The sequence below is a fragment of the Melanerpes formicivorus genome, unplaced genomic scaffold (genome assembly GCF_026170545.1).
Source record: "Melanerpes formicivorus ecotype bairdi unplaced genomic scaffold, bMelFor1.0.p_v2 SCAF_7, whole genome shotgun sequence".
NCBI lineage: Eukaryota > Metazoa > Chordata > Aves > Piciformes > Picidae > Melanerpes > Melanerpes formicivorus.
Window position 1 is genome coordinate 6760362 of NW_027142359.1, and position 26999 is coordinate 6787360.

The 26999-nt window shown below is 48.5% G+C and overlaps 1 protein-coding gene across 1 annotated transcript in view; it reads left to right on the plus strand.

Moving 5' to 3' along the window:
- Positions 1-14697: 14697 nt before the first annotated feature.
- The window catches only part of PDE4B (phosphodiesterase 4B), a 288611-nt gene continuing 276309 nt past the window's right edge, over positions 14698-26999 (plus strand). The window contains exon 1 of the mRNA XM_068140841.1: positions 14698-14764. The gene's annotated coding sequence lies outside the window, so the exon portion shown is untranslated. The remainder of the gene's footprint in view (positions 14765-26999) is intronic.

Consider the following 26999-nt stretch of genomic DNA (forward strand, 5'->3'; position numbering starts at 1 on the left):
CTCAGGCTTAGGTCAGTTTGTTGAGCAAAACTGATCACTTCCATACCACCTCGGAGAAGAGTATCTTAGGCCATGCTTGCAGTGCACTCCTCTCTCACAGGCCACCTGATGCATGTGCTCGGTGAGGAGCAAGATCTCGTGTCCTGGTTCCTGAGTGAGCCAGAGCTGAGCAGGTTTGGCAAAGACGTTTCAGCAGGTGCTTTTGGAGGGCTGTCTGCTGGCAGCTTCACAGGGCAAACAGCCCTCCTTGCCTTTTCACTGTGGCATCATGCCTAGTGCTCTGTGTCAGGAGAAGGGCTGGGCTGGTGGGTGCCTGGCTGGCTGTGCTGAGGAGCTGGTCTTCTGCAAGGGTTGTATGTTGGTTGTTGGAGGCTCAATTTCCACTCTGTGTACTGGAGACGTGCTTCACCTGCAGCAACAGAATTTTACTTGTGCCTGCAGTGAGGTTGAGTCTTGATTTTAAACCTACTCTACTGGAAGGTGTCCCTGCCCATGGCAGGGGGTTGGAACTAGATGATATTTAAGGTTTCTTCCAACCCAAACCTCTCTGAGAGAAAAACCTTTATTCTGAAGTATAGAAGGCCTCTAAATGCTGTGCAGAAATCATAGCTCAAGCACAGCCCCATTTCAAACACATTTTGTCCAGAAAAAGTTTAAATTTGCTATTACACATTTAGAGTTGAAGTTACCAGAGCTGAAAAGCTGCAGAGGAAACTCATCTCCTGTGTTAATCCCCCAAGGAAGACTTCTTCTGACGGCTGGATTGTTGTAGCCAGAAGAGCAGGTCCTGCTCACTTCAACTGCTCTGGCAGCAGGTGCCAGGGGATATAGCTCTCTTCACCCCACAAAGGGCTGCAAGGAGAGCCTCGTTCCATGAGCTGTGTACTCAGAGCTGTCTGAAAGAGAACAGAGCTCACAAGTCCACACTTGGTCTTCTCCTGGGCTTTGGCCCTTTCTTGGCAGGGAACCTGGGATGTCCCTGCCAAGAAACAGGGAGAAAGTAGGGAATGGGGTCAGGCTGTGGTCAGTGTCAGGGGAACAGTTGGGGGCAAAGAGGGTTTCAGCTGATAACTTTCATCATCACAGAATTGTTTTGGCTGGAAAAGACCTCTAAGAGTGTTGAACACCTCCAGGAAGAGACATCCATGACCTCCCTGGGCAACCTGTTCCAGTGTCTCACCACCCTCACTGTCAAGTATTTCTTCTTAATCTCCAGTCTGTATCTGCCCTCTTCCAGCTTCAATCTATTCCTTCTCATCCTATCACTACAAGCCCTTGTAAAAAGTTCCTCCCAGCTTTCTTGTAGCCTCCTTCAGGTACTGGAAGGCTGCTCTAAGGTGTCCCCAGAGCCTTCCTACTGATGTGGGTTTTAAACTGGGAATATCTTTAGTTTCCCTTTGCAGTTTGCTGGACTGGATGTTGGAAAGATGAGAGCTGCTGGATGTGAGCTGGTTGTTGAAAGGAGCCCTGGTCTTGTCCTGCAGGCTCCCACATGGTGCAGCTGGGATCAGGGGAGGTGTGTCCATGCTCTCTCTGGGACAGATGAACCTCAAGGTCCTTTCCAAGCTAAATGACTCAACAGTTCTCTGAACAGGCACAGTGTGTGGAACCTCCTCACTGTCTGCTCTGTTTTTTGGCATTTCCCCTCCCTGCTTTCAGTGAAATCTTCTCTGCAAGGTGTCTGTGCTATTCTAAGCAATCTGGCAAAGGCATCGCTGTGAGCAGCTGGTGAGCAGCTCCCTCGCCCTGCAGGAGCAGGGTTCAGGCTGATTCAGGACAGAAATGGCCACACAAGGCTCTAAAGTACCCCAGAATGCCACTGAGTGCTCTGGGCCCTGCTGTGCCTACAGGTTTTTTTCAGATGTGCAACAGTCAGCCACTCTGTGATCAAGTGACCTTCAGCAGCTTTGTTGCCTTTCTCTGGACCTGCTCCAGCAGCTCAGTGTCTTTCTTGGAGTAAAGAGCACAAAACTGAACCCAGCATTCAAGGTGTGGCCTCACCAGTGTTGAGTCCAGGGGAACAATTCCTGCCCCAGTCCTGCTGGCCACACTATTGCTGATCCAAATCAGGATGCTGGTGGCCTTCTTGGCCACCTGGGGACACTGCTGGCTCATGTCCTAAAGCTGTGTCTCCTTCAGACAGGCTACACCTCAACTAACGTAACAAATGTTGCAAGTAATTAATTAGTAGGCTCAGCTAATTACCATCAGCTCTCTAAAAGCACACCAGAGGAGCAGCCACATCTAGACCCTAATGCTGTGATTTTTTTTGAGAGTGTGCAAAAAGATCTCAAATCGCAAGAAAAAAAAAATCCAGTATCTCTCACACTGCACTTTACCTACCAAAAAAAAAAAGCAACAACAAAACCGTCAGTGTTTTAGCCTGACAACAACTGAGACAACTGAGAAAACAAGACCAAATAAGCAGCAGCTGTTGAGAGTGAGGAGCAGCAGCTGGATTCTGGAATTCTGTGAAAACAGGAAGAACCCCAGCAACCATCCCTCATGTTAGATAGACTTGCAGGAAGAAATCTCCCTGTAGCCACCTTCCCTTTTGCTCCAGCCAGAAGCAGTAGCCAGGGTGTGGAGGACACTGCGCAGTGCAGAAAAGGGGCTGGGCCTCCTCAGTGGGCACTCTCCCAGACCCAGAGCAGAGGAGTGAGACAGTTCCACATTCCATTTAGGAGCAGCAGCAGCCCAGCTCTTCAGATGGTGTTTTCCTGACCACACCAGGGAAAGCAGAGGGATGACAAGCTGTTCAACCAAAGCAGCAGCAGCTCTCTGCAGTGTGCTTCTGACATTAGGCAGGCAGGAGGCTAAATAATTATTTCTCTGCCAGGCTCTTCTGGCCACAACATGTTAATCATCATTTGAAGTCTGAAATAAGTCTCTGAGTGGTGTTTTTTTCCTGCACAAGTTAGAATCATGGAATTGTTTTGGCTGAAAGAGAACTTTAAGATCCAACCATTATTCCAGCAATGCCAGTTCATCACTAAACCATGTCCCTCAGCACATCTACACAGCTTTGGAACCCCTCCAGGCGTGGGGACTCTACCACTGTCCTGGGCAGCCTGGATCAGGCCTTGACAGAAGAAACTGTTCCTCATGTCCAATCTAAACCTCCCCTGATGCATCTTGAGGCTGTTTCTTCTCATCCTATCACATGTTCCTTAGGAGAAGAGACCAATCCCCATCTGGCTCCAACCTTATTTCAGGGAGTTGTAGAAAGCCAGGTCGCCTCTCCGCCTCCTTGTCTCCAGGTTGGACAACCCCAGTCCCCTCAGCTGCTCCCCACAAGATCGCTTCTCCAGATCCTTCACCAGCTTTGTTGACCTTCTCTGGACATGTTCGAACACTTCTATGTCCTTCTTGGGTGAGAGTCCATGTTGGGGCCTGTCCTGTGTTCCCTGGTCACCTCTTTATCAGCCTCCTGGCTCTGCCAGCTTTGATTTGGAGGGACTAACAGTGAGTCTGTTCCCTGGCTTTCCCATCACATCCATCCTTCCTCACACAGTGACACCACTGACAAGCTGCTGCTTTCAATATTGAAGTGAGTTTCTCTGCTCAGAAGCAGCTCTGCAAAAGTAGCACCAGAATCCCAGCATGATGGGGTCAGAAGGGACCTCTGGAGATCATCCAGTCCAACTCCCCTGCTAAAGCAGGGGCACCCACAGCAGCTTGCCCAGGATCACAATGCCCAGCTGGGTTTGGAAGCTCTCCAGAGGAGACTCCACAACCTCTCTGGGCAGCCTACTCCAGGGCTCCAGCACCCTCACATCAAAGAACGTTCTCCTCCTCTTCAGATGGAACCTCATGGGTTTCCAGTTTGTGCCCATTGCCCCTTGTCCTGTCCCCAGGCATCACTGAGGAGAATCTGCTCCCCCCCTCCATAGATCCTTTAGCTCTTGCTGAGCATTAAGCAGATCCCCTCTCAGGCTGCTCTTCTCAACAGCCCCAGGGATCTCAGCCTTTTCTCCTCACAGAGATGCTCCGAAGCTGCCACTGGACTCAAAGTTCTGTGTTTGCTATAGGTCCTTAATGCTGCCCTCAGGTTTTAAGACAAAGATGGGTATTTTGACAGTAATTTTCAGGGACAGGAAATCAGTTTCATTTCTATGCCGAAGGAACCCACCTAGGACTCTCATAGAGGGGATGTGCATTGCTGGTGGGAAGCACGGCTCTGCAAGACACATTAATTGCAGATGAAATACAGAGGTGCTCTGCCCTGACCTTTCTCAGCCCCAGGCTCCTCCCAGCCCACACACTGCTCTCCACCACATGCAAAGCCCCGCAGGATCTCCTTTCCGCCCTCTCCATCGTGTGTTTTTGCATTCATTCCCTAGCAGCAGGACACCGCATGCCTTCAGAAACCATCCAGAGCGATTTGCAGCTCTCCCAGGGTGAGTTTCTCCCTGCCTTTGCTGACTGACAGCTCTGGCATAAGCACCTCCTGATGGGTCACAATCACTGACAGTCTCGCAGAGCAAATTCCCTCCTCTTTTGTTTAGCATAATGAGGGAGCCGAATGACATCTGCCAGAACCAAGCCTTTTGAATCCACCAGGCTGCTGCCTCTTTCCAGTTTGGCTCTTCTTGAAAGGTAGTGGGTTCTTTTGGTGCTCCTGGGGCTGCAAGCCAGCAGAGTTCCATGTGCTGCTCCATGGAGAGAGCCACAGTGTGGTCAGGGAGACTTTGTGAGCAGCAGCACCTGGCCATGGGGTCAAGGGCTGAAATCTCAGTGAGTTATTGTAGTCATGGAATGCTTTGGTTGGAAAAGACCTTTAAGATCATCAAGCCAAACCATTCTCTAACTCTACCAAGGCTGGTGCTCAGCACCACATATCAGTGTCCATTAAACACCTCCAGCAATGGGCATTCAACCACCTCCCTGGGGAGCCTGTTTCAGTGTTTGAGTACCCTTTCAAGGAAGAATTTTCTTCCAATGTCCAACCTAAACTTCCCTTGGTGCAATTTGAGGCTGTTTCCTCTTGTCCTATTGCTCCTTCCTTAGAAGAGACCAACCCCTAGCTGGCTCCAACCTCCTTTCAAGGAGTTGTAGAGAGCCAGAAGGTCTCCCCTCAGCCTGCTTTTCTCCAGGCTGAACAACCCCAGTTCCCTCAGCTGCTCCTCACACTGACCAGCTTCACCTGGGGCCTTGACTCACACCCCTGCACAAGTGATAGATTTCAGCTCAGCCTGGGCCCCCAGCCCTGCCTGGGCGATGCTGGAGGAGCTCTTGTCTGTGGCTCTTTCACATGGGCCTTGAACCATGTTGATCCCAGCCTGTGGGATGGCTTCATCTCAACCCTGTCTCATCACTATGGACCTAGCTAGCAATCACTGGGATGTGTGTTCCTCACTGGCCGGATTACCACTGCTCCCAGAACCTTGAGATGGAGTCTTGGAAAGGTGCCTGGAGGAATGGTGATGTAGTGAGGCCTGTCTTGGAACAAAATGGGCATAAATCTATAAAATTCAATAGCTAGAGGTTGTTTTTTTTTTTTTAGATGACTTAAAATGCCTTCTCCTAAGCAGCTGTAAAGAAACGGGATGCAGAGCGGAGTATCTGGCAAATACCCTGCCAGAAAAAACTGCTGCATGAACAGAATGATGTAATAAGGGTGGTGAGAAGGGACCTCTGGAGATTGTCTGCTCCAACCTCCTGCTCAAAGCAAGGTCAGCTAGGGCACGCTGCCTGGGACTGTGTCCAGCTGGCGTTTAAGAGCTGAACAAGTTTCATAGAATCATAGAACCATAGAATTGTTTTGGTTGGAAAAGGCCTCTAAGATCATCAAGTCCAACCATCAAGCTAACACCGCCATGGCCGCTAAACCACTGCCCAAAGTGCCACGTTCACAAAGATCAGGATATAATCTGCACAAGCACTCTAAACCATGGAAAACTGGGTGTGAAAGAACCTTCCACTGGCATTTCCACAAATGATGTAGGAAGAGGAGGGCCCACCAAGAGGACAGCTTGGACCATCACTGAGATGGGTGGTTGTAGTTGTCTGTTAAGGATGAAATGACCTCAAGCCTGTGTTTCACAGGTGTGTCAAGCCTTTAGTAGTTGTTTCAAGGTAACCTTGGTTTCCAATCTCATGCACAAAGTTGATGTTTAATTAAGTGGCTGGATTAGTGGCACTTCACAAAATCCAGTGTTTCCCCACAGATGAAGAATGCTGCCAGCTTTAATGTAGCACTTCATGTCTTCTATCACGGAATCATTTGGGCTGGAAGAGACCTTTAAGGTCATGGAGTCCAACCATTAACCCAGCACTGCCAGGTCACCACTAAACCATGGCCCTCAGCAACACATCTCCACAGCTTTGAAACACCTCCAGGGATGGGGACTCCACCACTGCCTGGGCATTGTGGGCCAGGCCTTGACAGCCCTTGAGGGAAGAAATTGTTCCTCATGTCCAACCTAAACCTCCCCCAGTCCAACCTGAGGCTGTTTCTTGCACTGCCATGCTAACATTTCCCAAATAGCTCTTAATTTTGCATTATCAAGAACACATGAACTTTAGCTGGATCCTTCAGAACATACCAGGACCTTCCAGCCTTCACTGTTATGCAAGCTAGGAGCTGAGAAATCTTGTTAGTGGCTATTTTCTCACAGAATTCATCAATATGTAGCCAACAGAGCAGCCCTCCCTCCTCCAGTTTTATCAACTGGGCTGGATGCATCAACACTCAGGTTTCAGGCTGGCAGCCAGCAGGTCCTCACTGGGAGGATTAGAATTATTCACCAGCAGGTTTCTCTGCAAGTTTCAGCTGTGACCCTGACCACCATTCTCCTCTTTGACCCTCTTGGGGATTTAGATATTCATAAAAGGCTGGGTGGAATGAATCAGCTCTGACAGCCCTGTCAGTTAATCCTGGCTGCCTGAGGGGGAGGAAGAGGAGTGTGGTGCATCCACACAAACAAAGCTTGGGAGAAGCTACAGCACACTGACACAGTGATGTAAGCTGCTTCCTTTCTCAGCATTTTCCCTAGAGAAACAGTCTTGTCCTGTTCTCCCTGCTAAAACCCATCCCTGATCCCTTGGGATTGGATCTAGAGATGAAAGCTGTTGAACTTTGAACTGAATCAATGGGAAAGGCTGAGAGACCTGGGGCTGTTGAGCCTGGAGAAGAGCAGCCTGGGAGGGGATCTGATCAATGCTCAGCAAGAGAAAAAGGCCAAAAGGATGAGCCCAGACTTTTCTCAGTGGTGCCCAGTGACAAGACGGGGGCAAGGGGCACAAAGTGGAACGCAGGAGGTTCCATCTGAACAGGAGGAGAAAATTCTTTGGTGTGAGGGTGCTGGAGTCCTGGAGCAGGCTGCCCAAAGAGGTTGTGGAGTCTCCTGTGAAGAGCTTACAAACCACTGTGGCCGTTGTGATACTGGGCATCCAGCTGTGGGTGCCCCTGCTTTAGCAGGGGAGTTGGAGTGGATGATGTCCAGAGGTCCCTTCCAACCCCACCACGCTGAGATTCTGTGAGCAGCCAGCTTTTCCAAAACACGGCACAAAATAATCCACCTTCCCCCTGATAGTTTTCTGCTCTGTCACATGTATCTCACAGGGCTTCCCAGCTCATGACAGTGAAGATGCCCCAGGGCTGGCAGCATGCTTTAGGAATGTTTTCCTTCTGAGTCCAACAGTTTGTCCATGACAAAGACACACAGGAAGCCATCACTTATAGTTCATAAAAATCACAGACTGGTTCGGGTTCGAAGGGACCTTAAAGATCATACAGTTCCAACCCCCCTGCCATAGGCAGGGACACCTCCTGCTAGAGCAGCCTGCAGGGCAGGCACTTCATATTTGCTTAGCTTCTGTGTGGTGCAATTAGAAATTAGAGCTGGGGTTGTTCAGCCTGGAAAAGAGAAGGCTCCAGGGGACCCTAGAGCAGCCTTCCAGTACTTGAAGAGGCCTATAGGAGAGCTGGAGAGAGACTTTGTACAAAGGCATGGAGTGACAGGATGAGTGATAATGGCTTCAGACTGGGAGAAGCTGGATTTAGATCCTGTATAGGAAGAAATTCTTCCTTATGAGGGTGGTGAGGCACTGGAACAGGTTGCCCAGAGAAGTTGTGGGGGCTCCAAGCCTGGAAGTGTTCTAAGCCAGGCTGGATGGGGCCTTGAGCGAGCTCATCTAGTAAGGTGTCCCTGCCCATGGCAGGAAGTTGGAACTAGATGATCATTAATGTCCCTTCCAGCCCAAACCAGTCTGTGATTCTAGGATTGTGGAAAACACTGCAAAATGGGAACTGTCTTCTCAGTGGAAGTTCTGTGGCTGTGCTACCTGTTGGGGAAGAGGTTGAGGAACCAGAAAACCTTTCTGCCAGTGATGTCCTTCATGGTGCTCCCCAGCAAAAGAGACTGGGTAAGGAAGCCATTTCACCTGGCAGACAAGATTTCGCTCTTGGCAGTGGAGTAAGGGCTGGGTTCTCCTTCTCCTTATTTTTAGCACGGCTGACACCAACTGTCCTCTTCCAGAACACCTCTGATGCTGCTCCTTTTCTATTGTCACAGGAAACCTACCTTCTTGCTACTGTTTTGACAGTACCTCACCAAAGCCATTTATTCTGTTCTGCACAAGCTGTCCTACCACTTTGATCACCAAAGTATCTCACTGCATTAAGCAAAATAATTAACATGTGCCAGCCTTTTTGTGTTGGGTTTTTGTCTTTTTTTTTTTTCCTTTTTCCTTTCACTTTCCTCTGAAGGGAAAAAGCCCTGGGTGCAATAATGTCCTGTTTTGGGAAGGGGCCTTTGCCCATCCTCTCTCATACATCTAATTGCACTGGTTTTCTGTAGTAGAGAGAGCATTGCCCTGGAAATGTGCACTTGACTTGGAGCAAGAACTGGGGAGGCATTTGTCAGTGGTGTGGTTCATTCCAGAGCCTCAGATTTGATTCTGGGACAGTTCTACTTTCTGCCCACAAAGTTGTACCATCCTTCCACTCATCAGTAGTGATGAAGGTGTCTTAGAATCATAGAATTGGTTTGGTTGGAAGAGACCTTTAATATCAAGTCCAACACTGCCAGGTCACCACTAAACCATGTCCCTCAGCACCACATCTACATGGCTGTGAAACTCTTCAGGCATAGTGGCTCCACCAGTGCCCTGGGCAATCTGGGCCAGGGTTTCATAACCCTTTCAGTAATTAAATTGTTCCTAATGTCCAGCCTAAACCTCCCCTGGCACAACTGGAGGCCATTTCCTCTTGTTCTATCACTTGTTCCTTGGGAGACAAGACTGACCCACCTCATCCAAACAGGCAGCCTTTTTGCTACAGTGGGCTTGCAGCATGGAGGATTAGGATGGTGAGAACCCTGCACTTGATTTTGATTTTGGGGGAACCTGTGTAGAATCCAGGATGGTCCCTGGTGATGTTCTGCCTCCTTTCCAGCTGCATCACATTGCTGTACTTCAGCTGAGAGTTGACTAAGTTGTGAATAATTGCAGCCAAGTCATAGACCTGAATGGGACAGAAATTATTAGAAGTCACCTGGAGATGATGGGAAACATTCATCAGGTTGGTGGGAGCTCCCTGTCAACAATGCATCCAGAAATACTCTCAAGTTGTTGCTTCAGCTGACCACTTGTGCCTGTCTCTACATTGTTGACACTTCAGTGTTTAGTATCAGGCTGGTCTGGTACCTTAGAAAAGAAAGGTCCAGCAGTGGAGGGACATGATCCCATTAGGGTGATGTCCCCCTTCATAGAATCAGTAAGGTTGGAAAAGACCTCAAAGATCATCAAGTCCAACCTGTCACCACAGACCTCATGACTACTAAACCATGGCACCCAGTGCCACATCCAATCCCCTCCTGAACACCACCAGGGATGGTGACTCCACCATCTCCCTGGGCAGCACATTCCAAGGGCTAACAACTCTCTCTGTGAAGAACTTTCTCCTCACCTCAAGCCTAAGCTTCCCCTGGCGCAGCTTGAGACTGTGTCCTCTTGTTCTGGTGCTGGTTGTGTAGGAGGAGACCAACCCCCACCTGGCTACAACCTCCCTTCAGGTAGTTGTAGACAGCAAGGTCTCCTCTGAGCCTCCTCTTCTCCAGGCTAAACAATCCCAGCTCCCTCAGCCTCTCCTCATAGGGCTTGTGCTCGAGGCCTCTCCCCAGCCTCATTGCTCTTCTCTGGACACTTTCAAGTACACAATGACCTCCTTTCTCCTGCTGACTACGCTATTTCTGATGCAGAAGTGTTCAAAGCCCTGTGGTGTATTATCCTGCAATTTCCAACATGGAAGGTGGTGGGATCCCAGGGTTAAAAGTTGAAGCATGAAGTACCTCTGGAGAATGAGAACAGATGCCTCCCTCCTACCTACTGAGAGGAGGAGACCAAGTTGTCATTGCCAGAACTGCTTTCATAGAATTGTTGGGGTTGGAAAAGACTTCTGAGTCAAGACCTCTGATCCAGGCTTTGTCTGTGAGCCTTGGCCTAAATTTGGGCTGAGCTGTGAATATGAACTTCAGACAAATGTGCTTGGAGGTGGCCTTTGGGCAGCTTCTCTGGGAATTCTCACAGAATTGGGGAGGCTTGACCATGAACAAGGATGAGAGGAAACAGCCTCAAGTTACACCAGGGGAGGTTTAGGTTGGACATGAGGAACAATTTCTTCCCAACAAGGGTTGTCAAGGCCAGGACCAGGCTGCCCAGGGCAGTGGTGGAGACCTCATCTCTGGAGGGATTTCAAAGCTGTATTAGCTGTGGTGTTGAGGGATGTGGTTTAGTGGTGACCTGGCAGTGCTGGGTTAATGGTTAGATTTGATGAGCTTTCCCAGCCTAAAAAATTCTTTGAGTCTATAACCTGATGTGCCACAAGAAGCAATCTTCAGGATTTTCCTCAATGCTTCATGTCTGAGATGTCTGTTGATTTCTGGGGAATGACCAAGGCATTGACCAGAGTGCTAGTCACTTTCAGTCTCTTAGAACCTTTCCCCAAGGCTGGCAGAGTGTCAGCTGGGTTTATTAAGTCTATTAAGATGTTTAGAGCTTCTGGATAATAAAGAATTTGTGCTGCTGCCTGGTGTTTGGTAAATAAATACCAGCAGAGCTTTCAGCATTCAGTTCTAGTGCCCAGGGTCAGTAGAATATCTTAATGCCTTGGATGACTTCTTGAAGTTGTCTTGGCAGATTCAGGGGGGAAGATAAGAATAACACAGCCTGTGATAAGATCACAGCATGAGCTCCAAGGAGCTTCTTCATTTCATCCTCCTCATATCAGCCTTTGCTACCAGCATTTGAGCTTCCAACAGGACATCAGGAAGCTGGAGAGCTGTGAAGAGAGGAAGATCATGTGAGGCAGCTGCTGCTGCAGCTAATATGCAGCAGTAACAACCAGGTCCTCCTCCCATCAGGGAGAAGTGCTGCTGTCTGATATTAGGTTTGGAACTTTGTCAGTGTTGGTGAATCGTGGACTGAATCAGGATTACTGATATTCCTTGTTGCCAGGGAGTTAAAAGATAGGATGTGCTACCTGTGGGGACTAAGAGGAAGATTTTAACTCTCCTGGCCTTACAGTTGAGAAGGTAAGGGTTTCTTTTAGCCATGAGAGAATTTTGTGTCCTGCCATAACTTACAGAATCACAGAGTGGTTTACACTGAAAGGAACCTTAAAGATCATCTAGTTCCACCCCTGTGCCATGGGCCGGGGCATCTACTAGACCAGCTTGCAATCTGGCTTGGAACTCTTCCAGGCTTGGAACTCTTCCAGGCTTGGAGCTTCCACATCTTCTCTGGGCAACCTGTTCCAGTGCCACACCACCCTCATGGGGCAGAATTTCTTCTTAATGTCTCATGTTTGAGGCCATCATCCCTTGTCCTGTCACTCCATGCCTTTGTCAAAAGCCCCTCTCCAGCTCTCCTGTAGCCCCCTTCAAATACTGGAAGGCTGCTAGGTCTCTCAAGAGCCTCCAGAGGGGAAGGCAAAATGGAACTTTGGTTGATAATTAAGTTTCATATTTTGTGTATGCAAAAAACCCCTTCTGTATATTACAGAAATCTCTCCAGCAGTTTTCAACTCTTAGTTTTAACCACAGTGCAACTGAACAGCTACACTGCCAACAGGTTTTTTGATCTCTTTATGATTACGTGATATAAAGCTTTCATTCAGTATTGTTCTTGTAGATTGCACTGCATAAAGAAAGACTGGTTTCTCAAGATCTGGTATGGTCTGCACTGTGGGATGCACCATGGCACAGTTCTTGAGAAGCTGGAATCATTAGAGCTGCCAAACAGAAAGGGACCTGGGGGTGCTGATTGACAGCTGCCTAAGCATGAGCCAGCAGTGTGCCCAGGTGGCAAAGAAGGCCAATGGCATCCTAGCCTCCATCAAGAATAGTGTGGCCAGGAGGAGAAGGAAAGTCATTGTGCCCCTGTACTCAGCATTGGTCAGGCCACACCTTGAGTACTGTGTCCAGTTCTGGGCCCCTCAGTTTAAGAAGGACATTGAGACACTTGAACGTGTCCAGAGAAGGGCAACGAGGCTGGGGAGAGGCCTTGAGCACAAGCCCTATGAGGAGAGGCTGAATGAGCTGGGGTTGTTTAGCCTGGAGGAGGCTCAGGGGAGACCTTATAGCTGTCTACAACTACCTGAAGGGTGGTTATAGCCAGGAGGGGATTGGTCTCTTCTCCAAGTTCTTCACAGAGAGAGTTGTTAGCCCTTGGAATGGGCTGCCCAGGGAGGTGGTGGAGTCACCATCCCTGGAGGTGTTCAAGAGGGGACTGGATGTGGCACTTGGTGCCATGGTTTAGTCATGAGGTCTGTGGTGACAGGTTGGACTTGGTGATCTTTGAGGTCTTTTCCAACCTTACTGATTCTATGATTAATCTCTGGAAAAAAAAATCAAGGGACTGTGTCACCCACAAATAGTGAGTTTTAATTCAAAAGGTTTTCTAATGAATACATTTTACTTTTATATTTTGGAGCTTGGGGAGCCGGAGTGGGTTCTTTAAGCCTCTTAAGTGCTGCTCGTCAGCCATGGAGATTAGAAACTGCCTCTTTTAAAATGTGGGCTAAGATCTTCACATTGTTACTCTAGAAAACTTGGCCTTTGATAAAGACATCAAACACCCCAAGATCCTGCACCACTGTTAGGATCAAACAGAAGTTTCTACTGTAATGAAACTGTACAAAATGAGCTATCCTTATCTCCCACATCATGGGTGTTTGCAGGTGGTGTGACCATCCAGTGGCATTATCATACAGATAGGAGATACTTTGCACCTCTAGGGTAAGCAGCTGCTTGTCTGTCAGCCTGGCCAAGCTGTGGCTTCCCACACATGGAAAATGGGGGGTACCTGCCCTGGGAGTGCTGGTTCCTCTGCCATGGCTGTACTGCCATGGCTTCCCACACATGGAAAATGGTGTGTACCATCCCTGGGAGTGCTGGTTCCTCTGCCATGGCTTCCCACACATGTAAAATGGTGTGTACCATCCCTGGGAGCAGTGGTTCCTCTGCCATGGCTTCCCACACATGTAAAATGGTGTGTACCATCCCTGGGAGTGCTGGTTCCTCTGCCATGGCTTCCCACACATGTAAAATGGTGTGTACCATCCCTGGGAGCAGTGGTTCCTCTGCCATGGCTTCCCACACATGTAAAATGGTGTGTACCATCCCTGGGAGTGCTGGTTCCTCTGCCATGGCTTCCCACACATGTAAAATGGTGTGTACCATCCCTGGGAGTGCTGGTTCCTCTGCCATGGCTGTGCTGGGATGTCTTCTGCCTCATGCCTTGGGCTGCTGGGTGCTGAGGGCAATGTTTCCTACGTCAAGTCTGACTGCCCAGAAGATGTTGCAGGGTCTTCTTCTGTGGAGAGCTTCCAAACCCAGCTGTCCGTTGTGATCCTGGGCAAGCTGCTGTGGGCAGCTGATCTCCAGAGGTCCCTTCCACCCTCCACCATGCTGGGATTCTGTGAAATCCTGAAGGCACCATAAACTGCTTCCTCTCCTGCTCTGTCCCTATGGCTGCAACAACAAATGGCCTTTTGCTTTATTCCTGGGTCATTTGCAGACCTTCTCTCAAATCTCACTTGTGCCCAGGAAGCCTCACTACTGAGGCCTGAGGGCTGCCCCGGAGGGGCTGAGGCGGGAACAGGACGGGAGCTGAGGCGGGCTGGGGCACGTGGCAGGTTGAGAGGGAACTCAGGTGGGGTAGCTGAGGCGGCAGTGAGGTAGGTTAGGACGCGTAAGAGGCAGGCTGAGCGGGGAACCCAGGCGGGGTAAATGAGGCAGGTTGAGGCAGTAACAGGGAGGCTGAGCTGGGAACTGAAGCGGTCAGAGGGGAAACCCCTCACAGCTCCCGCAGCGGGCGGTGCTGGGCCCGCTCTCCCACGCAGGGCAAGGGCGGGAGGCTCTGCAGGACCCCCCCCGCAGGGCCGCCCCTTTCACCGCGTCCACTGCGGCTCTGCTCGCAGGGCCGCAGCTCCCCGCCCCACGGCCGGCCCGGTCCGCCCCCGCCCGGCGGCGGGAAGCGGGGCTGTGAGGCGAGCCCGCCCCGTGCCCGCAGGGGAAGGCGCCGCTCCCTCCCGGCAGCGCGGGAAGGGGAGGGAACGGAGCCCAGCCGCCGGCGCAGCCCTGGCAGGTGGTGGCCCCGATAGCTCCACCGCGCTAAGCCGCTGCCATTGCCGGTGCTGGCTGCAAAGAGAGCGGCGGAGCCATGGAGCGCTGAGGAGCGGCGGCGAGCGGGGCTGACGGCGAACCGGCGCCCGCAGCGGGGAGAGCGGCAGAGCCGGCGGAGACGCCGCCGGGGGAAGGTAAACGGTTCCCCCGCTGCCTGCCCGCCGCTCCGGGCCGGCAACGGTCAGCGGCGCTGGGCTGCCTGCGGCTGGCCGCCGTCCGAGGCCGGCTCTCGGTCAGCTCCCCGGGGACAGGAGGAATCTCGGGGGTCGGTTAAGCGCCCTGCCCCGGGGTGCCTGTGTTGGAGAGCGTTGGGGTGGCAGCGGCCGGCTGCGACCTGTTAAGGTGGCCGCGGGGTCAGGCAGGGTGTGCGGCAGGGGCACCTGCGCGCAGCGGGTGCCATCGAGGAAAACATCTTAGTCACTTATGGGGTGTTTCGGTGGCTTCGGTAAGTTTTGTCACGTTGAATCACATGGCAGGAAGAGCCCATAGTTTAAAAAACAAACGAGCAAACGAAAAGGTTTCCCGGCAAGGCAAGATGCACTTTAATTGTTGGGGTTTAAAATTAATCCCCCCCACCCCGGTTTTTTCCAGTTTTCTGTTGGAATTACTCGTTTTATTTTGGACCTGGCTTGTTGCATCATCACATCCCATTTTGAGGTGCCCAGGAGTTGTATTCTCCCTGTGCCATGACCTGGGGGATGCTGTGCCGTGCCCCCTGCCTCTGAATTGGGTCAGCCATCGACTGGATCTCCAAAGCCATCTGCACCCTTCTGTCCTGTAGCTTGTGGTCGGGTCAGCCCTCCCAGCGTTCATTTCTGGGTGACATTTTCCTTTCCAGGCTTTCCAGCTATGCATCATGTTCACTACCATGTGGTTTGAGTCAGTTTGTTTTTTAACGGTTCTCCTTTTCTCAGTTTGGTGCCTGGTGGGAGCTGTGAGTTTTGAGAATATCTGAAAGTTGCCTCCACCTGTGTAGCTCCACATGAGCTGCCCTGCAAGCACATGGGGAGCTGTGCAGTGGGGCAGAGAGGGGTGTGCCTTTCACCTCCTTGGGTGAAGATTGAGGAGTGACAAATTGAAAGGTACAGCTGTTTACTGTACATCTCCTGAGGTGGGATGTAGCCATGAAGGGAAGGAGTTGTTTTGTGTGACACTCGGCACCTGCCACAGGAGGAAGCATCCCAAGATGTCTAGATTAGGTATGGGGACATGGTTTATGGCTGTGGTGGACTTAGGTTGACAGTTGGATTTAATTATCTTCGAGGTGTTTTCCAACCAAAACAATTCTATGGATTCTACAATGAAGAGAGAATTCCTGATAGATTTACAAGTTCTCTTAACAACAGAGTTCATCTAATGCTGCTTTCTAAAGTTTACCTCAGATATTCTGATGTCCAGAAGAAGCAGCTGGGAAAAAGCTGAGTGTCTGCACGTCTTGAATCCATGAATCAGAGAACTTTTCATGCCACTTTGAGAGAGATGCTTGTTTGCTGCATCCCTCACTCTTGATTCCAGAGATGGTGGCCAGATTGTAAACAAATCTCTGTTTTACAAATCATCCAGAATCTAAAGCTCTTTAGTCCAAAGAGTGCTTTTCTAGCACACTGTTAAGTATACTGGCTGCCTATGGCAGATTATTCATTGTAATTATCCCTTTCTCTTCCCATTTAATCTGTTTTAATATGTTTCCAAGGCTTCAGGTGCACCTATATCTCACTTTATCCTCATCTTTAGGTGTTTTAGATTCTACTAAACTCTTTAATGTAATGCTTAAACACAAACATGGGGTAAAATACAATTCAGCCTTGTCTGCTTCTTCCAAAAATATATTCAGGTTGTATTTGCATGCAGGCAAAAAAATCAAGTGTAGTCTACTCTGTGTCGTGGAAATAAGTGCTATGCCAAATCCTGAACTTTGGTAGAAGCCTCTCTCTCATTTTCTGGTAGTAAATGGGGTGCTATCTTCTGCAAATGCAGGCTCTCCCCTTCCTGAGCTGGAAGCTCTCTGCTCTGAGGCCAGGCTGAGAGAGTTGGGGTAGTTCAGCGTGGAGAAGAGAAGGCTCCATTGAGACCTTCTGGTGGCCTTTCAGTGCTTAAAGAGTGGCCAGAAAACTGGGGACAGACTTTTGAGCAGGGCCTGTTGTGAGGAGACCAAGAGTAATGGTTTAAAGTAAAAGAGGGAGATTCAGACTGGAGAAAAGGAAGAAATTTTTGATGCTGAGAATAGTGAGAGCCTGGCTTTTGTTTCCTAGAGAGGTGGTAAATGCCCCATCCCTGGAACTGTTCTGGGTCATGACTGGGGCTCTGTGCAGTCTGTCCTTGTTGCAGATGTCCCTGATTGAGTGCAGGGGGTTGGCCTAGATGACCTTTAATGGTCCCTTTCTATCCCAACCATTCTATGATTATGTGACTCTAGCTAGGATGCAAAAACTCTTCATTGATTTTTTTGCACCTTCTGATTACTACAGTTTCCTCCTTGGCACTACTCTGTACCCTGTCTATATTTAGCAAAAATCTCACTTTCCAAACCCTTTTCCATACCTGTTGGCCTGGCCATGCTGTTCATAATCATTAGATCCTTCTGCTGCTTCTTATTTTGCTGCTTTGAAGTACCATGAAAGTGCCAGAGAGAGTTAAGCAGCTTCATTCATCATCTTTCCTCTGGGTTTTCCCTGTGCTCATCAGCCCTTTTGTTTGCCCAGCACTGGCAGCTTTGTGTCCCAGACTCCTATTCTTTCCCAATCCTTCTGTACTTAATTCCCAGCTCTTTCCACCTCACATGGATTCAAGTCCTTACTCAAGAATCTCACTTCTCTGTCAGGCAGCTTATAACAGATTAGCTGAGTAATTGTCTCTGTACAGAGTAGACTTGTTTAAAAAGTCACCACAACCAGCTGTCTTAAATTCCCACGTTTGAAATGCGTAAACATGGATAGATTTGTAAAATCCTTCCAGATAGGGCAATTTTGGGGCCTATTGGGGTGATTCTTGACAGTAAGGATGGTGAGACACTGGAACAGGTTGCCCTGGAAGGAGGTGTCACCATCACTGGAGGTGTTCAGGAGGAGACTTGATAGGGTGCTTGGTTGCATTAGTTGATCAGGTGGTGTTGGATGATAGGTTGGACACAATGATCTTGAAGGTCTGGTCTATTCTATTCTATTCGCCCCATCCCTGGAGGTGTTCAAGGCCATGATGGATGAGGCCTTTATCAACTTGCCCATGGCAGGGGGTTGGAACTAGACTTTAAGGTCCCTTCCAACCCAAACCATAAGTCTATGATACAGCCCTACTCTTGAGGGATCCACGTGGTGCAAGCTGTCCCAATATAGATGTGGGTAGTTCATACACATCTATGCTCTCTATAAGTAGAGACTTGAGCCAGGCGGGGATTGTTCTCTTCTCCCAAGTAGCAAGTGATAGAACAAGAGGAAAGGCCTCAAATTGCACCAGGAAAGGTTTAGATTGGACATTGGGAACAGTTTAATCACTGAAAGTGTTGTGAAGCCCTGGAAGCCCAGGGCAGTGGTAGAGACCTCATCCCTGGAGGGGTTTCAGAGCTGTGCAGATGTGGTGGTGAGGGCCATGGTTTAGTGGTGGGTTAATGCTTTAACTGGATGACCTTAAAGATCTCTTCCAGCCTAAACGATTCTGCCATTAAGAAAACGACGACAAAACAGTGCACAGAGACACCTTTATTTGTATAAATTAAATGCCTATTATGCAGCAACTAAAGCATGTAAGTCTTTACACTTGTTCCATCACCAAATGAAATTGTGTAATTCTGGCAGCAGGACAAATATAGCCTTAGCAGATGGAAAAAAAAAAATATCTTAGAAATGTGTAGAACAAATGACTGTGAAAGAACTCCCCAAATCTCAGCGGCTATTGCAAAAAAATCTGTGTCTACATACATTAAATATTGCTTCTGACGCAAAAGATGCTGTCACTCATGGTATGTTGGGGTTGCTTTTGCTTCCCCCCTGTGCTCCTCTTGTGTTTCCCTCAGTTTAGGGAATTAAAATAATTCATCAGCTTCACTTTTGGCTTCTTGCTGCTGCAGTGTTTTGGTTTCGGGCAATGCAGAGCAATGGTTTATTGAGCTGGTTGAGGTAAAATATTTTAGCTGGATTTCCTTAATTATGGAAATAGTTTTCAGCTTTAAAAACTTGTATTTACAGGAGGAGAATGAATGGGTGGGATCAGGTTGCTTGCTGAAGGCAGACGTGGTTCTGTTTAGTGTTAGTGCTGTTCTGTGAGTGTAAAATGCTGGTTGCTCCTCTTAGCTTCAGTGTATATCACAGAATCACAGATTGGCTTTGGTGGAAAAAGACCTTTAAGACCATTGAGTCCAACCATTCTCGAACTCTTCCAAGGCTGCTGCTAAACCATGTCCCTCAGCACCACATCTCAGCATCTTTTTAACGCCTCCAGTGATGGGGATTCAACCACCTCCCTGGGGAGTCTTTTCTGGTCTTTGAGAACCCTTCAGGGAAGAAGTTTCTTCTAATGTCCAACAATAAACCTCTGGTGCAATCCTCTTGTCCTATTGCTTGTCACTAGGGAAAGAGACCAACTCCTACCTGCCTCCAACCTTCTTTCAGGGAGTTCTAGAGGGCCAGAATGTCTCCCCTCAGCCTCCCCTTCTCCAGTCTCAAAAACCCCAGTTCCTTCCGGTGCTCCTCACATGTGCTCTAGACCCTTCAGCAGCTACATTGCCCTTCTCTGGGCCCACTCCAGCCCCTCAGTGTCCTTCTTGGAGCAAGGGGCCCAAAACAGAATCCAGTATGGCAGGTGTGGCCTCCAATATCCTTTATTCAGTTTAACAGAGTGTATGATGAATGGTACAGAGAAGGTAAATGAAAAATATTTTTCCTGGTCCTACAGTATCACAATAAGTAGAAATGCAGTGAAATTGAAAAATTCAAGACTGTCAGTTTTCTCTTTCATTAGATGTATAATTGGACTGAGGGCCTAGTTGCCAGAGCATTCTTGAAGCCCAAAACTTGGCTAGATTTAAAATAATCTCTGACATCACAGAAGTATCCAGAAGTACCAAAAAAACCACCTCATTTTGGAAATCCTAATAAAGACCATTTTTGGAGAGCTGTGGAAAAGATGTAAATGTTTATCCTTAATAGCTGAAGGCAGGCTCTGGGAAGTCAGGCTCGGAGGAAACTGTCTAGGAGAGCAGATTATTCTGTGTCTGCCTACAGTGGAATTTCTTGCACTTTCTGTTGAAGCATCTGGCGTTGCTGTTGGTGATGAGAAAATAGATTAGGGGATGATGATGATGGATTAGATCAGTGGCTATTCAGATGCTTAAAAAGTGTAATTCCCTAAGTGCAGATGTGTGCTCCCAGCTTGGCACTTTCTCATGTCACTGCACTGAACACACTTCAGTTTATTAATCAATCAGGAGAAGAAAATCCACAAAATTTCCACCCCCCCAAGTTGTCTTTGCCTCTCCCTTTTTTCTGTCTCTCTGTGTGGGTTTTGTGTGTCTGGTTTGTGGGTTTTTTTCCTCCTCTCCATCCATCTCTCTCCTGAATGTTCTCGGCTCTTTGGAAGCCAAGCAGAGTGTTATGTATAAGATTGCTAATGGGGAATGAGGAGGCAAGGGGAACCAAAAGCTGTGTCATGGTCTGGGTAGTGCTTCATGGATGTGATGGCATTTAACTGTCTCCTTCAACCTCCTGCCTTCTCTTTCACCTGCTGAGAGGTGGCAGAGAGGGGGAAGGTGGGCATCCTGTTGTGGTGGGAGGCTCTATCATGTGTGGGTAAGACACTAATAATGTGAAAGGGTGAATGCTGAGAGGATGCAGCCAGGCTCCTCTCAGTGATGCCCAGTGACAGGACAAGGGGCAATGGGTGGAAGTTTAGGCATGGGAAGTTCCATGGAAACATGAGGAAAAAATTTTTCCCTGTGAGGGTGACAGAACACTGGAACAGGCTGCCCAAGGGGTTGTGAAGTGTCCCTCTCTGGAGATAATCAAAACCTGCCAGGATGTGTTCCTGTGTGATCTGGTAGAGGTGATCCTGCTCTGGCAGGGGGTTGGACCCTTTCCTGACCCTAACATTCTGTGATTCCGTGAAATGCAGTGGAAGCTACCAGCATCCTTTGCAGTGCATCAGATAAGTTGAGGTGGATGATATTCTCTTTGGAGTGTTGTGAGTGATGCCCAAAAGAGGATGGGAAACCTCCTCAGTGATTTTTGTGTTGTGTTGAAGGTCTAGACTATGTTTAGATCACAGAATCATGGAACCATTTCTGTTGGAAAAGTTCTGCAAGGTCATTGAGTCCAACCTTCAACCATTAAACCACGCTCCCAAAGTGCCATGTCCACACATTTCTTGAACACCTCCAGGGACGGTGACTCCACCACCTCCTTGGGCAGCCTGGGATCTATTAGAAGCCATATTTGAGAAAGACTTTGAACATTATTTACTGCAATAGACTTAATTTGCAACCAGCTGCCTGCTGAGAACATCAAACCGATGTTCTCAAAGCTGCTAAACTGTTAATATGTGCTCATTTGCTCTCTATTTGCAGCCCAGCTGATAATCCCCTATTTTTGCCCTGGTTATAAGGAGTAGATTTTGCAGGGAGCAGCAGTTACAGGTGGTGAAATGTTTGCCTTGCAAGCAGGATGTTTTAGGGTGCAGCACAGAAGCAGAGTGAAGAGAGTCAAAAAGACAGCAGGTGATAAAAAGTGGACTAAACGGGTAAGCAGGCAGCAGGCACTAAGAATTTTTTCATGAAAGCTCTGCCCTGCAAGAAGCTCTAGTGAAGTAGGGGTTGGTCTCTTCCCTGTAGTATCAGGTGACAGAATGAGAGGAAATGCCCCAAAATTGTGCCATGGGAAATTTAGGTTGGACACTAGGAACAATTTCTTTCCTACAAGGCTGCCTGGGGAGGTGGTGGTGTCACTGTTTCTGGAGGTGTTCAAGCTGCTACATCTGCAGGGCAGACTGGATACAAGGAAGAAACCATTTACTCTTAGGGTGGTGAGCCCAGGTTGCCCAGAGAGGTGGGAGATGCCCCATCCCTGGAACCTTTGCAGGTCATGATGTTTGGTGCTCTAAGCATCTTGCTGCAGGTGCATATGTCTGGTCAGGCATTGGAACAGGCTGACCAGGGAGATGGTGGAGTCACTATTCCTGGAGGTGTTCAGAAAATGTGTGGACATGGGACTTTGGAGAATGGCTTAATGGTCATGGTGGTTTTGGGTTGATAGTTGGACTCAGTGATCTTGGAGGCTTTTCAAACCAAATAAATTCTGTGATTCTAAGTAGAGAGATAGGAAGAAAGAAAAGGAAACTCTATGGTCTTGAAGACTACAGAGAGCTGGTCAAGCAGGGCAGAGTAGGGAGTAATGAATCAGCTGTTGCCATAGGGTGGCTTGTCTGGGGGAAAAGTTATCTCTGCTCTCTTAAACCCAGAAGGGAAACTCACAATGCTTTAGAGAGTACACTTCGGAAGTTGGGTGGCTTTTTCACAGATAACGGTAGCCTCAGGGAAGCTGTGTGAGACAGAATCATAGATTTGTTTAGGCTGGAAGAGACCTCTGAGGTCATGGAATTCAACCATTAACCCAGCACTGCCAGCTTGCCACTAAACCATGTCCTTCAGCACCACATATACATGGCTTTGAAACCCCTCCAGGGATGATGATTCAACCACTTCCCTGATCAGTCTGTTCCAGGGCTTGACAACTCTTTTGGGGAAGAAATTGTTTGTCATGTCCAACCTAAACCTTCCTTGGTGCAACTTTGGCCATTTCTTCTTGTCCTCTCATGTCCTACAGGGCTGGAGATACCAACCCCCAGCTCACTCCAACCTCCTTTCAGGGAATTATGAAGAGACGGAAGGTCTCCCTTTCATCCTCCTTTTCTCCAGGCTGAACAACCCCAGTTCCCTCAGCTGCTCCTCACCAGACCTGTTCCCCAGACCCTGAACCAGTTTTGTTGCTCTTTTCTGGACCCTCTGAAGCCCCTCAATGTCCTTCTTGGAGTGAGGGTAGCTAGAGTGAGGCCTTCATGCCCAGATTTTCTCTTCAGTGATATTTCAGCCATTTTTCTTTTTGAACAGTGTTTTGAAACTTGTAAACAAGGAGCTGACCCTTTGCTTTGCTGGAATAAATAACAATGAATTTTAATTTTTTGTTTCTTTCCTTGGTGAACTCAAGTGCCACTGAGACACGCAAACCCTAGTGTTTCTTCTCAAAACTAACCCAAAGAAAGTGACTGTCTGGGGGGATGGAGCTGCAGTGGTTACTCACTGATGTGTAGATGTGGTGCGGAGGGACATGGTTTGACGGTGGTCTGGCAGTGCTGGGCTAATGGTTGGACTCAATGATCTTAAAGGTCTTTTGCAGCATAGATGAGTCTAAGAGTCACTTTTGAGACATAGCCTCTGCAATGCCAAGAAAATGGTGAGAAATTTTCCTTAATGGGAGACAACCTTCTCCAGCCTTCTTGTTGCTAAACAAAGATTGACATCTCAGTCATAGAATGGTTTGGGTCAGAAGGGACCTTGAAGATCATCTAGTTCCATGGGCAGGGGCACCTCCCACTAGCCCAATTTGCCCAAGGCCCCATCCAGCCTGTTGCTGAACATCTCCAGGGATGGGATATCCGCAGCCTCCCTGGGCAACCTATTCCAGTGTCTCACCACCCTCACTGTAAAGAGTTTCTTCCTAATCTCCAGTCAAAATCTCCCCTCTTCCAGCTGCAATCCATTTCCTCTTGTATCACTACCAGCCCTTGAAAAAAGTCCCTCCCCAGCTTACTTCCCAGGCACAAATACAGGCAGTAACTGGCTGGAAAGCAGCCCTGAGGAGAGGGACTTGGGGGTGCTGGTGGACAAGAAGCTCAACATGAGCTCTCAGTGTGCACTTGCAGCCCGCAAAGCCAATCAGATCCTGGGCTGCAGCAAGAGAAGTGTGGCCAGCAGGTCGAGGGAGGTGATCCTCCCCCTCTACTCAGCCCTGGTGAGACCCCACCTGGAGTACTGTGTCCAGTTCTGGAGCCCCTATTACAAGAGGGATGTGGAGGTGCTGGAACGTGTCCAGAGAAGGGCCACAAGGATGATCAGAGGGCTGGAGCACCTCTCCTATGAGGACAGACTGAAGGAGTTGGGGCTGTTCAGTCTGGAGAAGAGAAGGCTCTGAGGTGACCTAATTGTGGCCTTCCAGTATCTGAAGGGGGCCTACAGGAAGGCTGGGGAAGGACTTCTCAGGATCTCAGGTAGTGATGGGACTTAGGGGGAATGGAATGAAGCTGGAGGTGGGGAGATTCAGGCTGGATGTGAGGAGGAGGTTCTTCACCATGAGAGTGGTGAAACCCTGGAATGGGTTGTCCAGGGAGGTGGTCAAGGCCCCATCCCTGGAGGTGTTTAAGCCCAGGCTGGATGAGGCTCTGTCCAGCCTGATCTAGTGTGGGGTGCCCCTGCCCATGGCAGGGGGGTTGGAACTAGATGATCCTTGTGGTCCCTTCCAACCCTGAATGATACTATGATACTTTTCAGTGTGGATTGATGTGAGCTGAAGACTTTCTGCCTGCAAGTGAAAAATGACTTCAGAGCATTGATTGAAGATTGAAGGAACAGTTCTATGCTCAGAGTGAGAAATAAAGTCTTGGCAATTGATATTTTATGTTTTTTCATTCATGCTTTTGTAATTCAGTAATTGCTTGAGGAAGCAATAGACTGAATAAACAGTACCCAATGAACCTTCTGAAGTTGAATGAGCACTGGTTAAATGTGAAAGATAAATCTGGAGAGGAGCTCCTTGCGACAGGGGTATTTTCTAGGCTGCTTATAAATAGTGAAACCAGAAATTTCAGGAAGAGAGGAATCCAAAATGATTAATCCTCTGTAGTAACCATTTCTGAAACTGGAAGCCCAAATAGGAAACAGAAAATGATCCAACCTCACAAGAGCTCTTGAAAATAAGTCTGAAACATATGGAAAGCTTCAGGGTGAGGCTGCTCTGTCTGATGGGGTTGTGTGCAAAGAAAATCATGTTCTCAGGATGCTCAGTGTGCTCAGGAGTACTGATCATAAATATCAGAGTGCCTGTATGTGGTGCAAAGAGCTGAACCCACTGCTGCCTATTTTGGTCGTGCCGCTTGAAGATGTTTAACATTTGTGGATGCCGTAGGCATCAGCTTGAAAAACTGGCACTGACATAGCACAAGAGTCTCTGGTTTTCATCTAAGGATGGCCTCTGGTGTTTCAGGTTCACAGTAACATTAGGCAGGGGACAAAGAAAATGGGGTACTGGGGAGCCCAGAACTGGAACCAGGTCAAGAGACACAGGGAACTAGTGGAGAGAGTTGAGTGGTGGCTCCAAAGATGCTGAGGGGCCTGGAGCCATCTCTGAGGAGGAAAGGCTGAGAGACCTAGGGCTGTTGAGCCTGGGGAAGAGCAGCCTGAGAGGGGATTTTATCACAGAATCATTAAGGTTGGAAAAGGCTACTGAGATCATCAAGTCTGACTGTCAACCCAACACCACCATGCCCACTAAACTATGTCCCAAAGTGACATCTTCTCAGTTCTTATCAATTATCTAAAAGGCACAGGTCAAGAGCATGGTGTCAGTGGTGCCCAGTGACAGGACAAGGGACAATGGGCATAAACTAGAGGCCAGGAGGTTCCATCTGAAGAAGAGGAGAAAGTTCTTTGGTGTGAGGGTGCTGGTGTCCCAAAGCACGCTGCCTGGAGAGGTTGTGGAATCTCCTTTCTGGAGAGATTCCAGACCTGCCTGGATATTGTGATGGTGAGCAAGCTGCTGTGAGTGCCTCTTCTTTAACAGAGGGGTTGGACTGGGTGAGGTCCGGAGGTCCTTTCCAGCCCACACCATGCTGGGATTCTGTGAAGATTAGAAACAGAATGTTAAGTTATTCTGAGAGCCTGGATTCACATTGCTGCTTCTTCCAGAAGTGCTCTTGTTCCCACTAGAGAAAACTCCCCAGGTATCTGGAGTGTATCTTTTGGAATCTTGAAAGGAGAGCAGCAAAGTTACCCTGGCATTGTTATCCTGGAAAGTTGTTGAGACTTCTCCAGGGAGCCTTAATGACATGATACAGTGCAAGAACAACAGAGCTGGATCTTCTAACACACTGAAACTGGCTCCCTGTGGAACTGATTAAATCCCTATCCCTGCAGGTGTTTAAAAGAGACAGAGATGTGCTGCTGAGGAGATGGTTTAGCACCAGACATGATGGGCTTAGAGAATGGTTGGATTCAATGATCTTGGAGGTCTTTTCCAGCCAAAATGATTCTGTTTCTATGTTTCGGTGCCCTCAATCCCCTGCCTACGCTGTTAAAGGTTTGATGAGTTAGTGCCAATGTTCCCCCTGCTCTCCAGGTGATTTTGGCCTTCATGCTTTTTTTATCCTTTTCATACATTTTTACTGATTTCTGTAGTTTTTGGTGTTTGCTTGTGGGTTGCTGATGACTCAATTCAAACATCAATTGGAGACTTCAAATGCCTTTTCTCAGAAGGGAAAGAGCATGGCAGTGGTCGAATGTAGTCATGAGTAAACACTATACAAATAAATACTTGCTTATCTAATGCTTCATTTTCTTCTGGAGCTTCTAAACCTCATTGCTCTCTGCAACTCCATAAAAGGAGGTTGGAGTGAGGTGGGGATTGGTCTTTTCACCCTAGTTATCAGGTAATAAAATGAGAGGAAAAGGCCTGAAATTGTGCTGGGGAGGTTTAGGTTGTACATGAGGAACAATTTCTTTCCTACAAGAGTGGTCAGGCATTGGAACAGACTGCCCAGGAAAGTGGTGGAGTCACCATCCCTGGAGGTGTTCAAGAAATGTGTGGATGTGGCACTCTGGGACATGATTTAATGGCTATGGTGGTATTGGGTTCATGGTTGGGCTTGATGATATTGGAGGTCTCTTCCAACCAAAGTAATTCTGTGATTCACAGGAAAACATAAGTTTCTGAAAGAGGAAAAAGAATCAGGTCACAGGCAAGTAGCTGACTAGAAGGAAGCAGAAAGATACTTTGGCATTTTTCCTCCTTTCTTAATCATCTGCTGTCAGTGGGAAAAAATACTTTGTGCCAGTACTGGTCTAGAAGCCTCCTAGTCTCTACAAGCCCAGTACTGCTCTCGTGAAAGACTCCTGTTGTAAAGAAATTAATTCCTCAGTTTAGTTGCGTGTACTAAAAGGAAGTACTTGCTATGCAAAAGATAGCATGCTTGGTTAGACTCCTGTGAAAACAGAGAAGCCTGATAAAGAAAAGGAGCATCTTAGCCTGGAACAAACTCCCATTGACTTTGTGCACATCAGTAGAAAGCTTTGATGGGGTTTGCTCCACTAAATATTGCTTCTCTTCTGTGACCTGA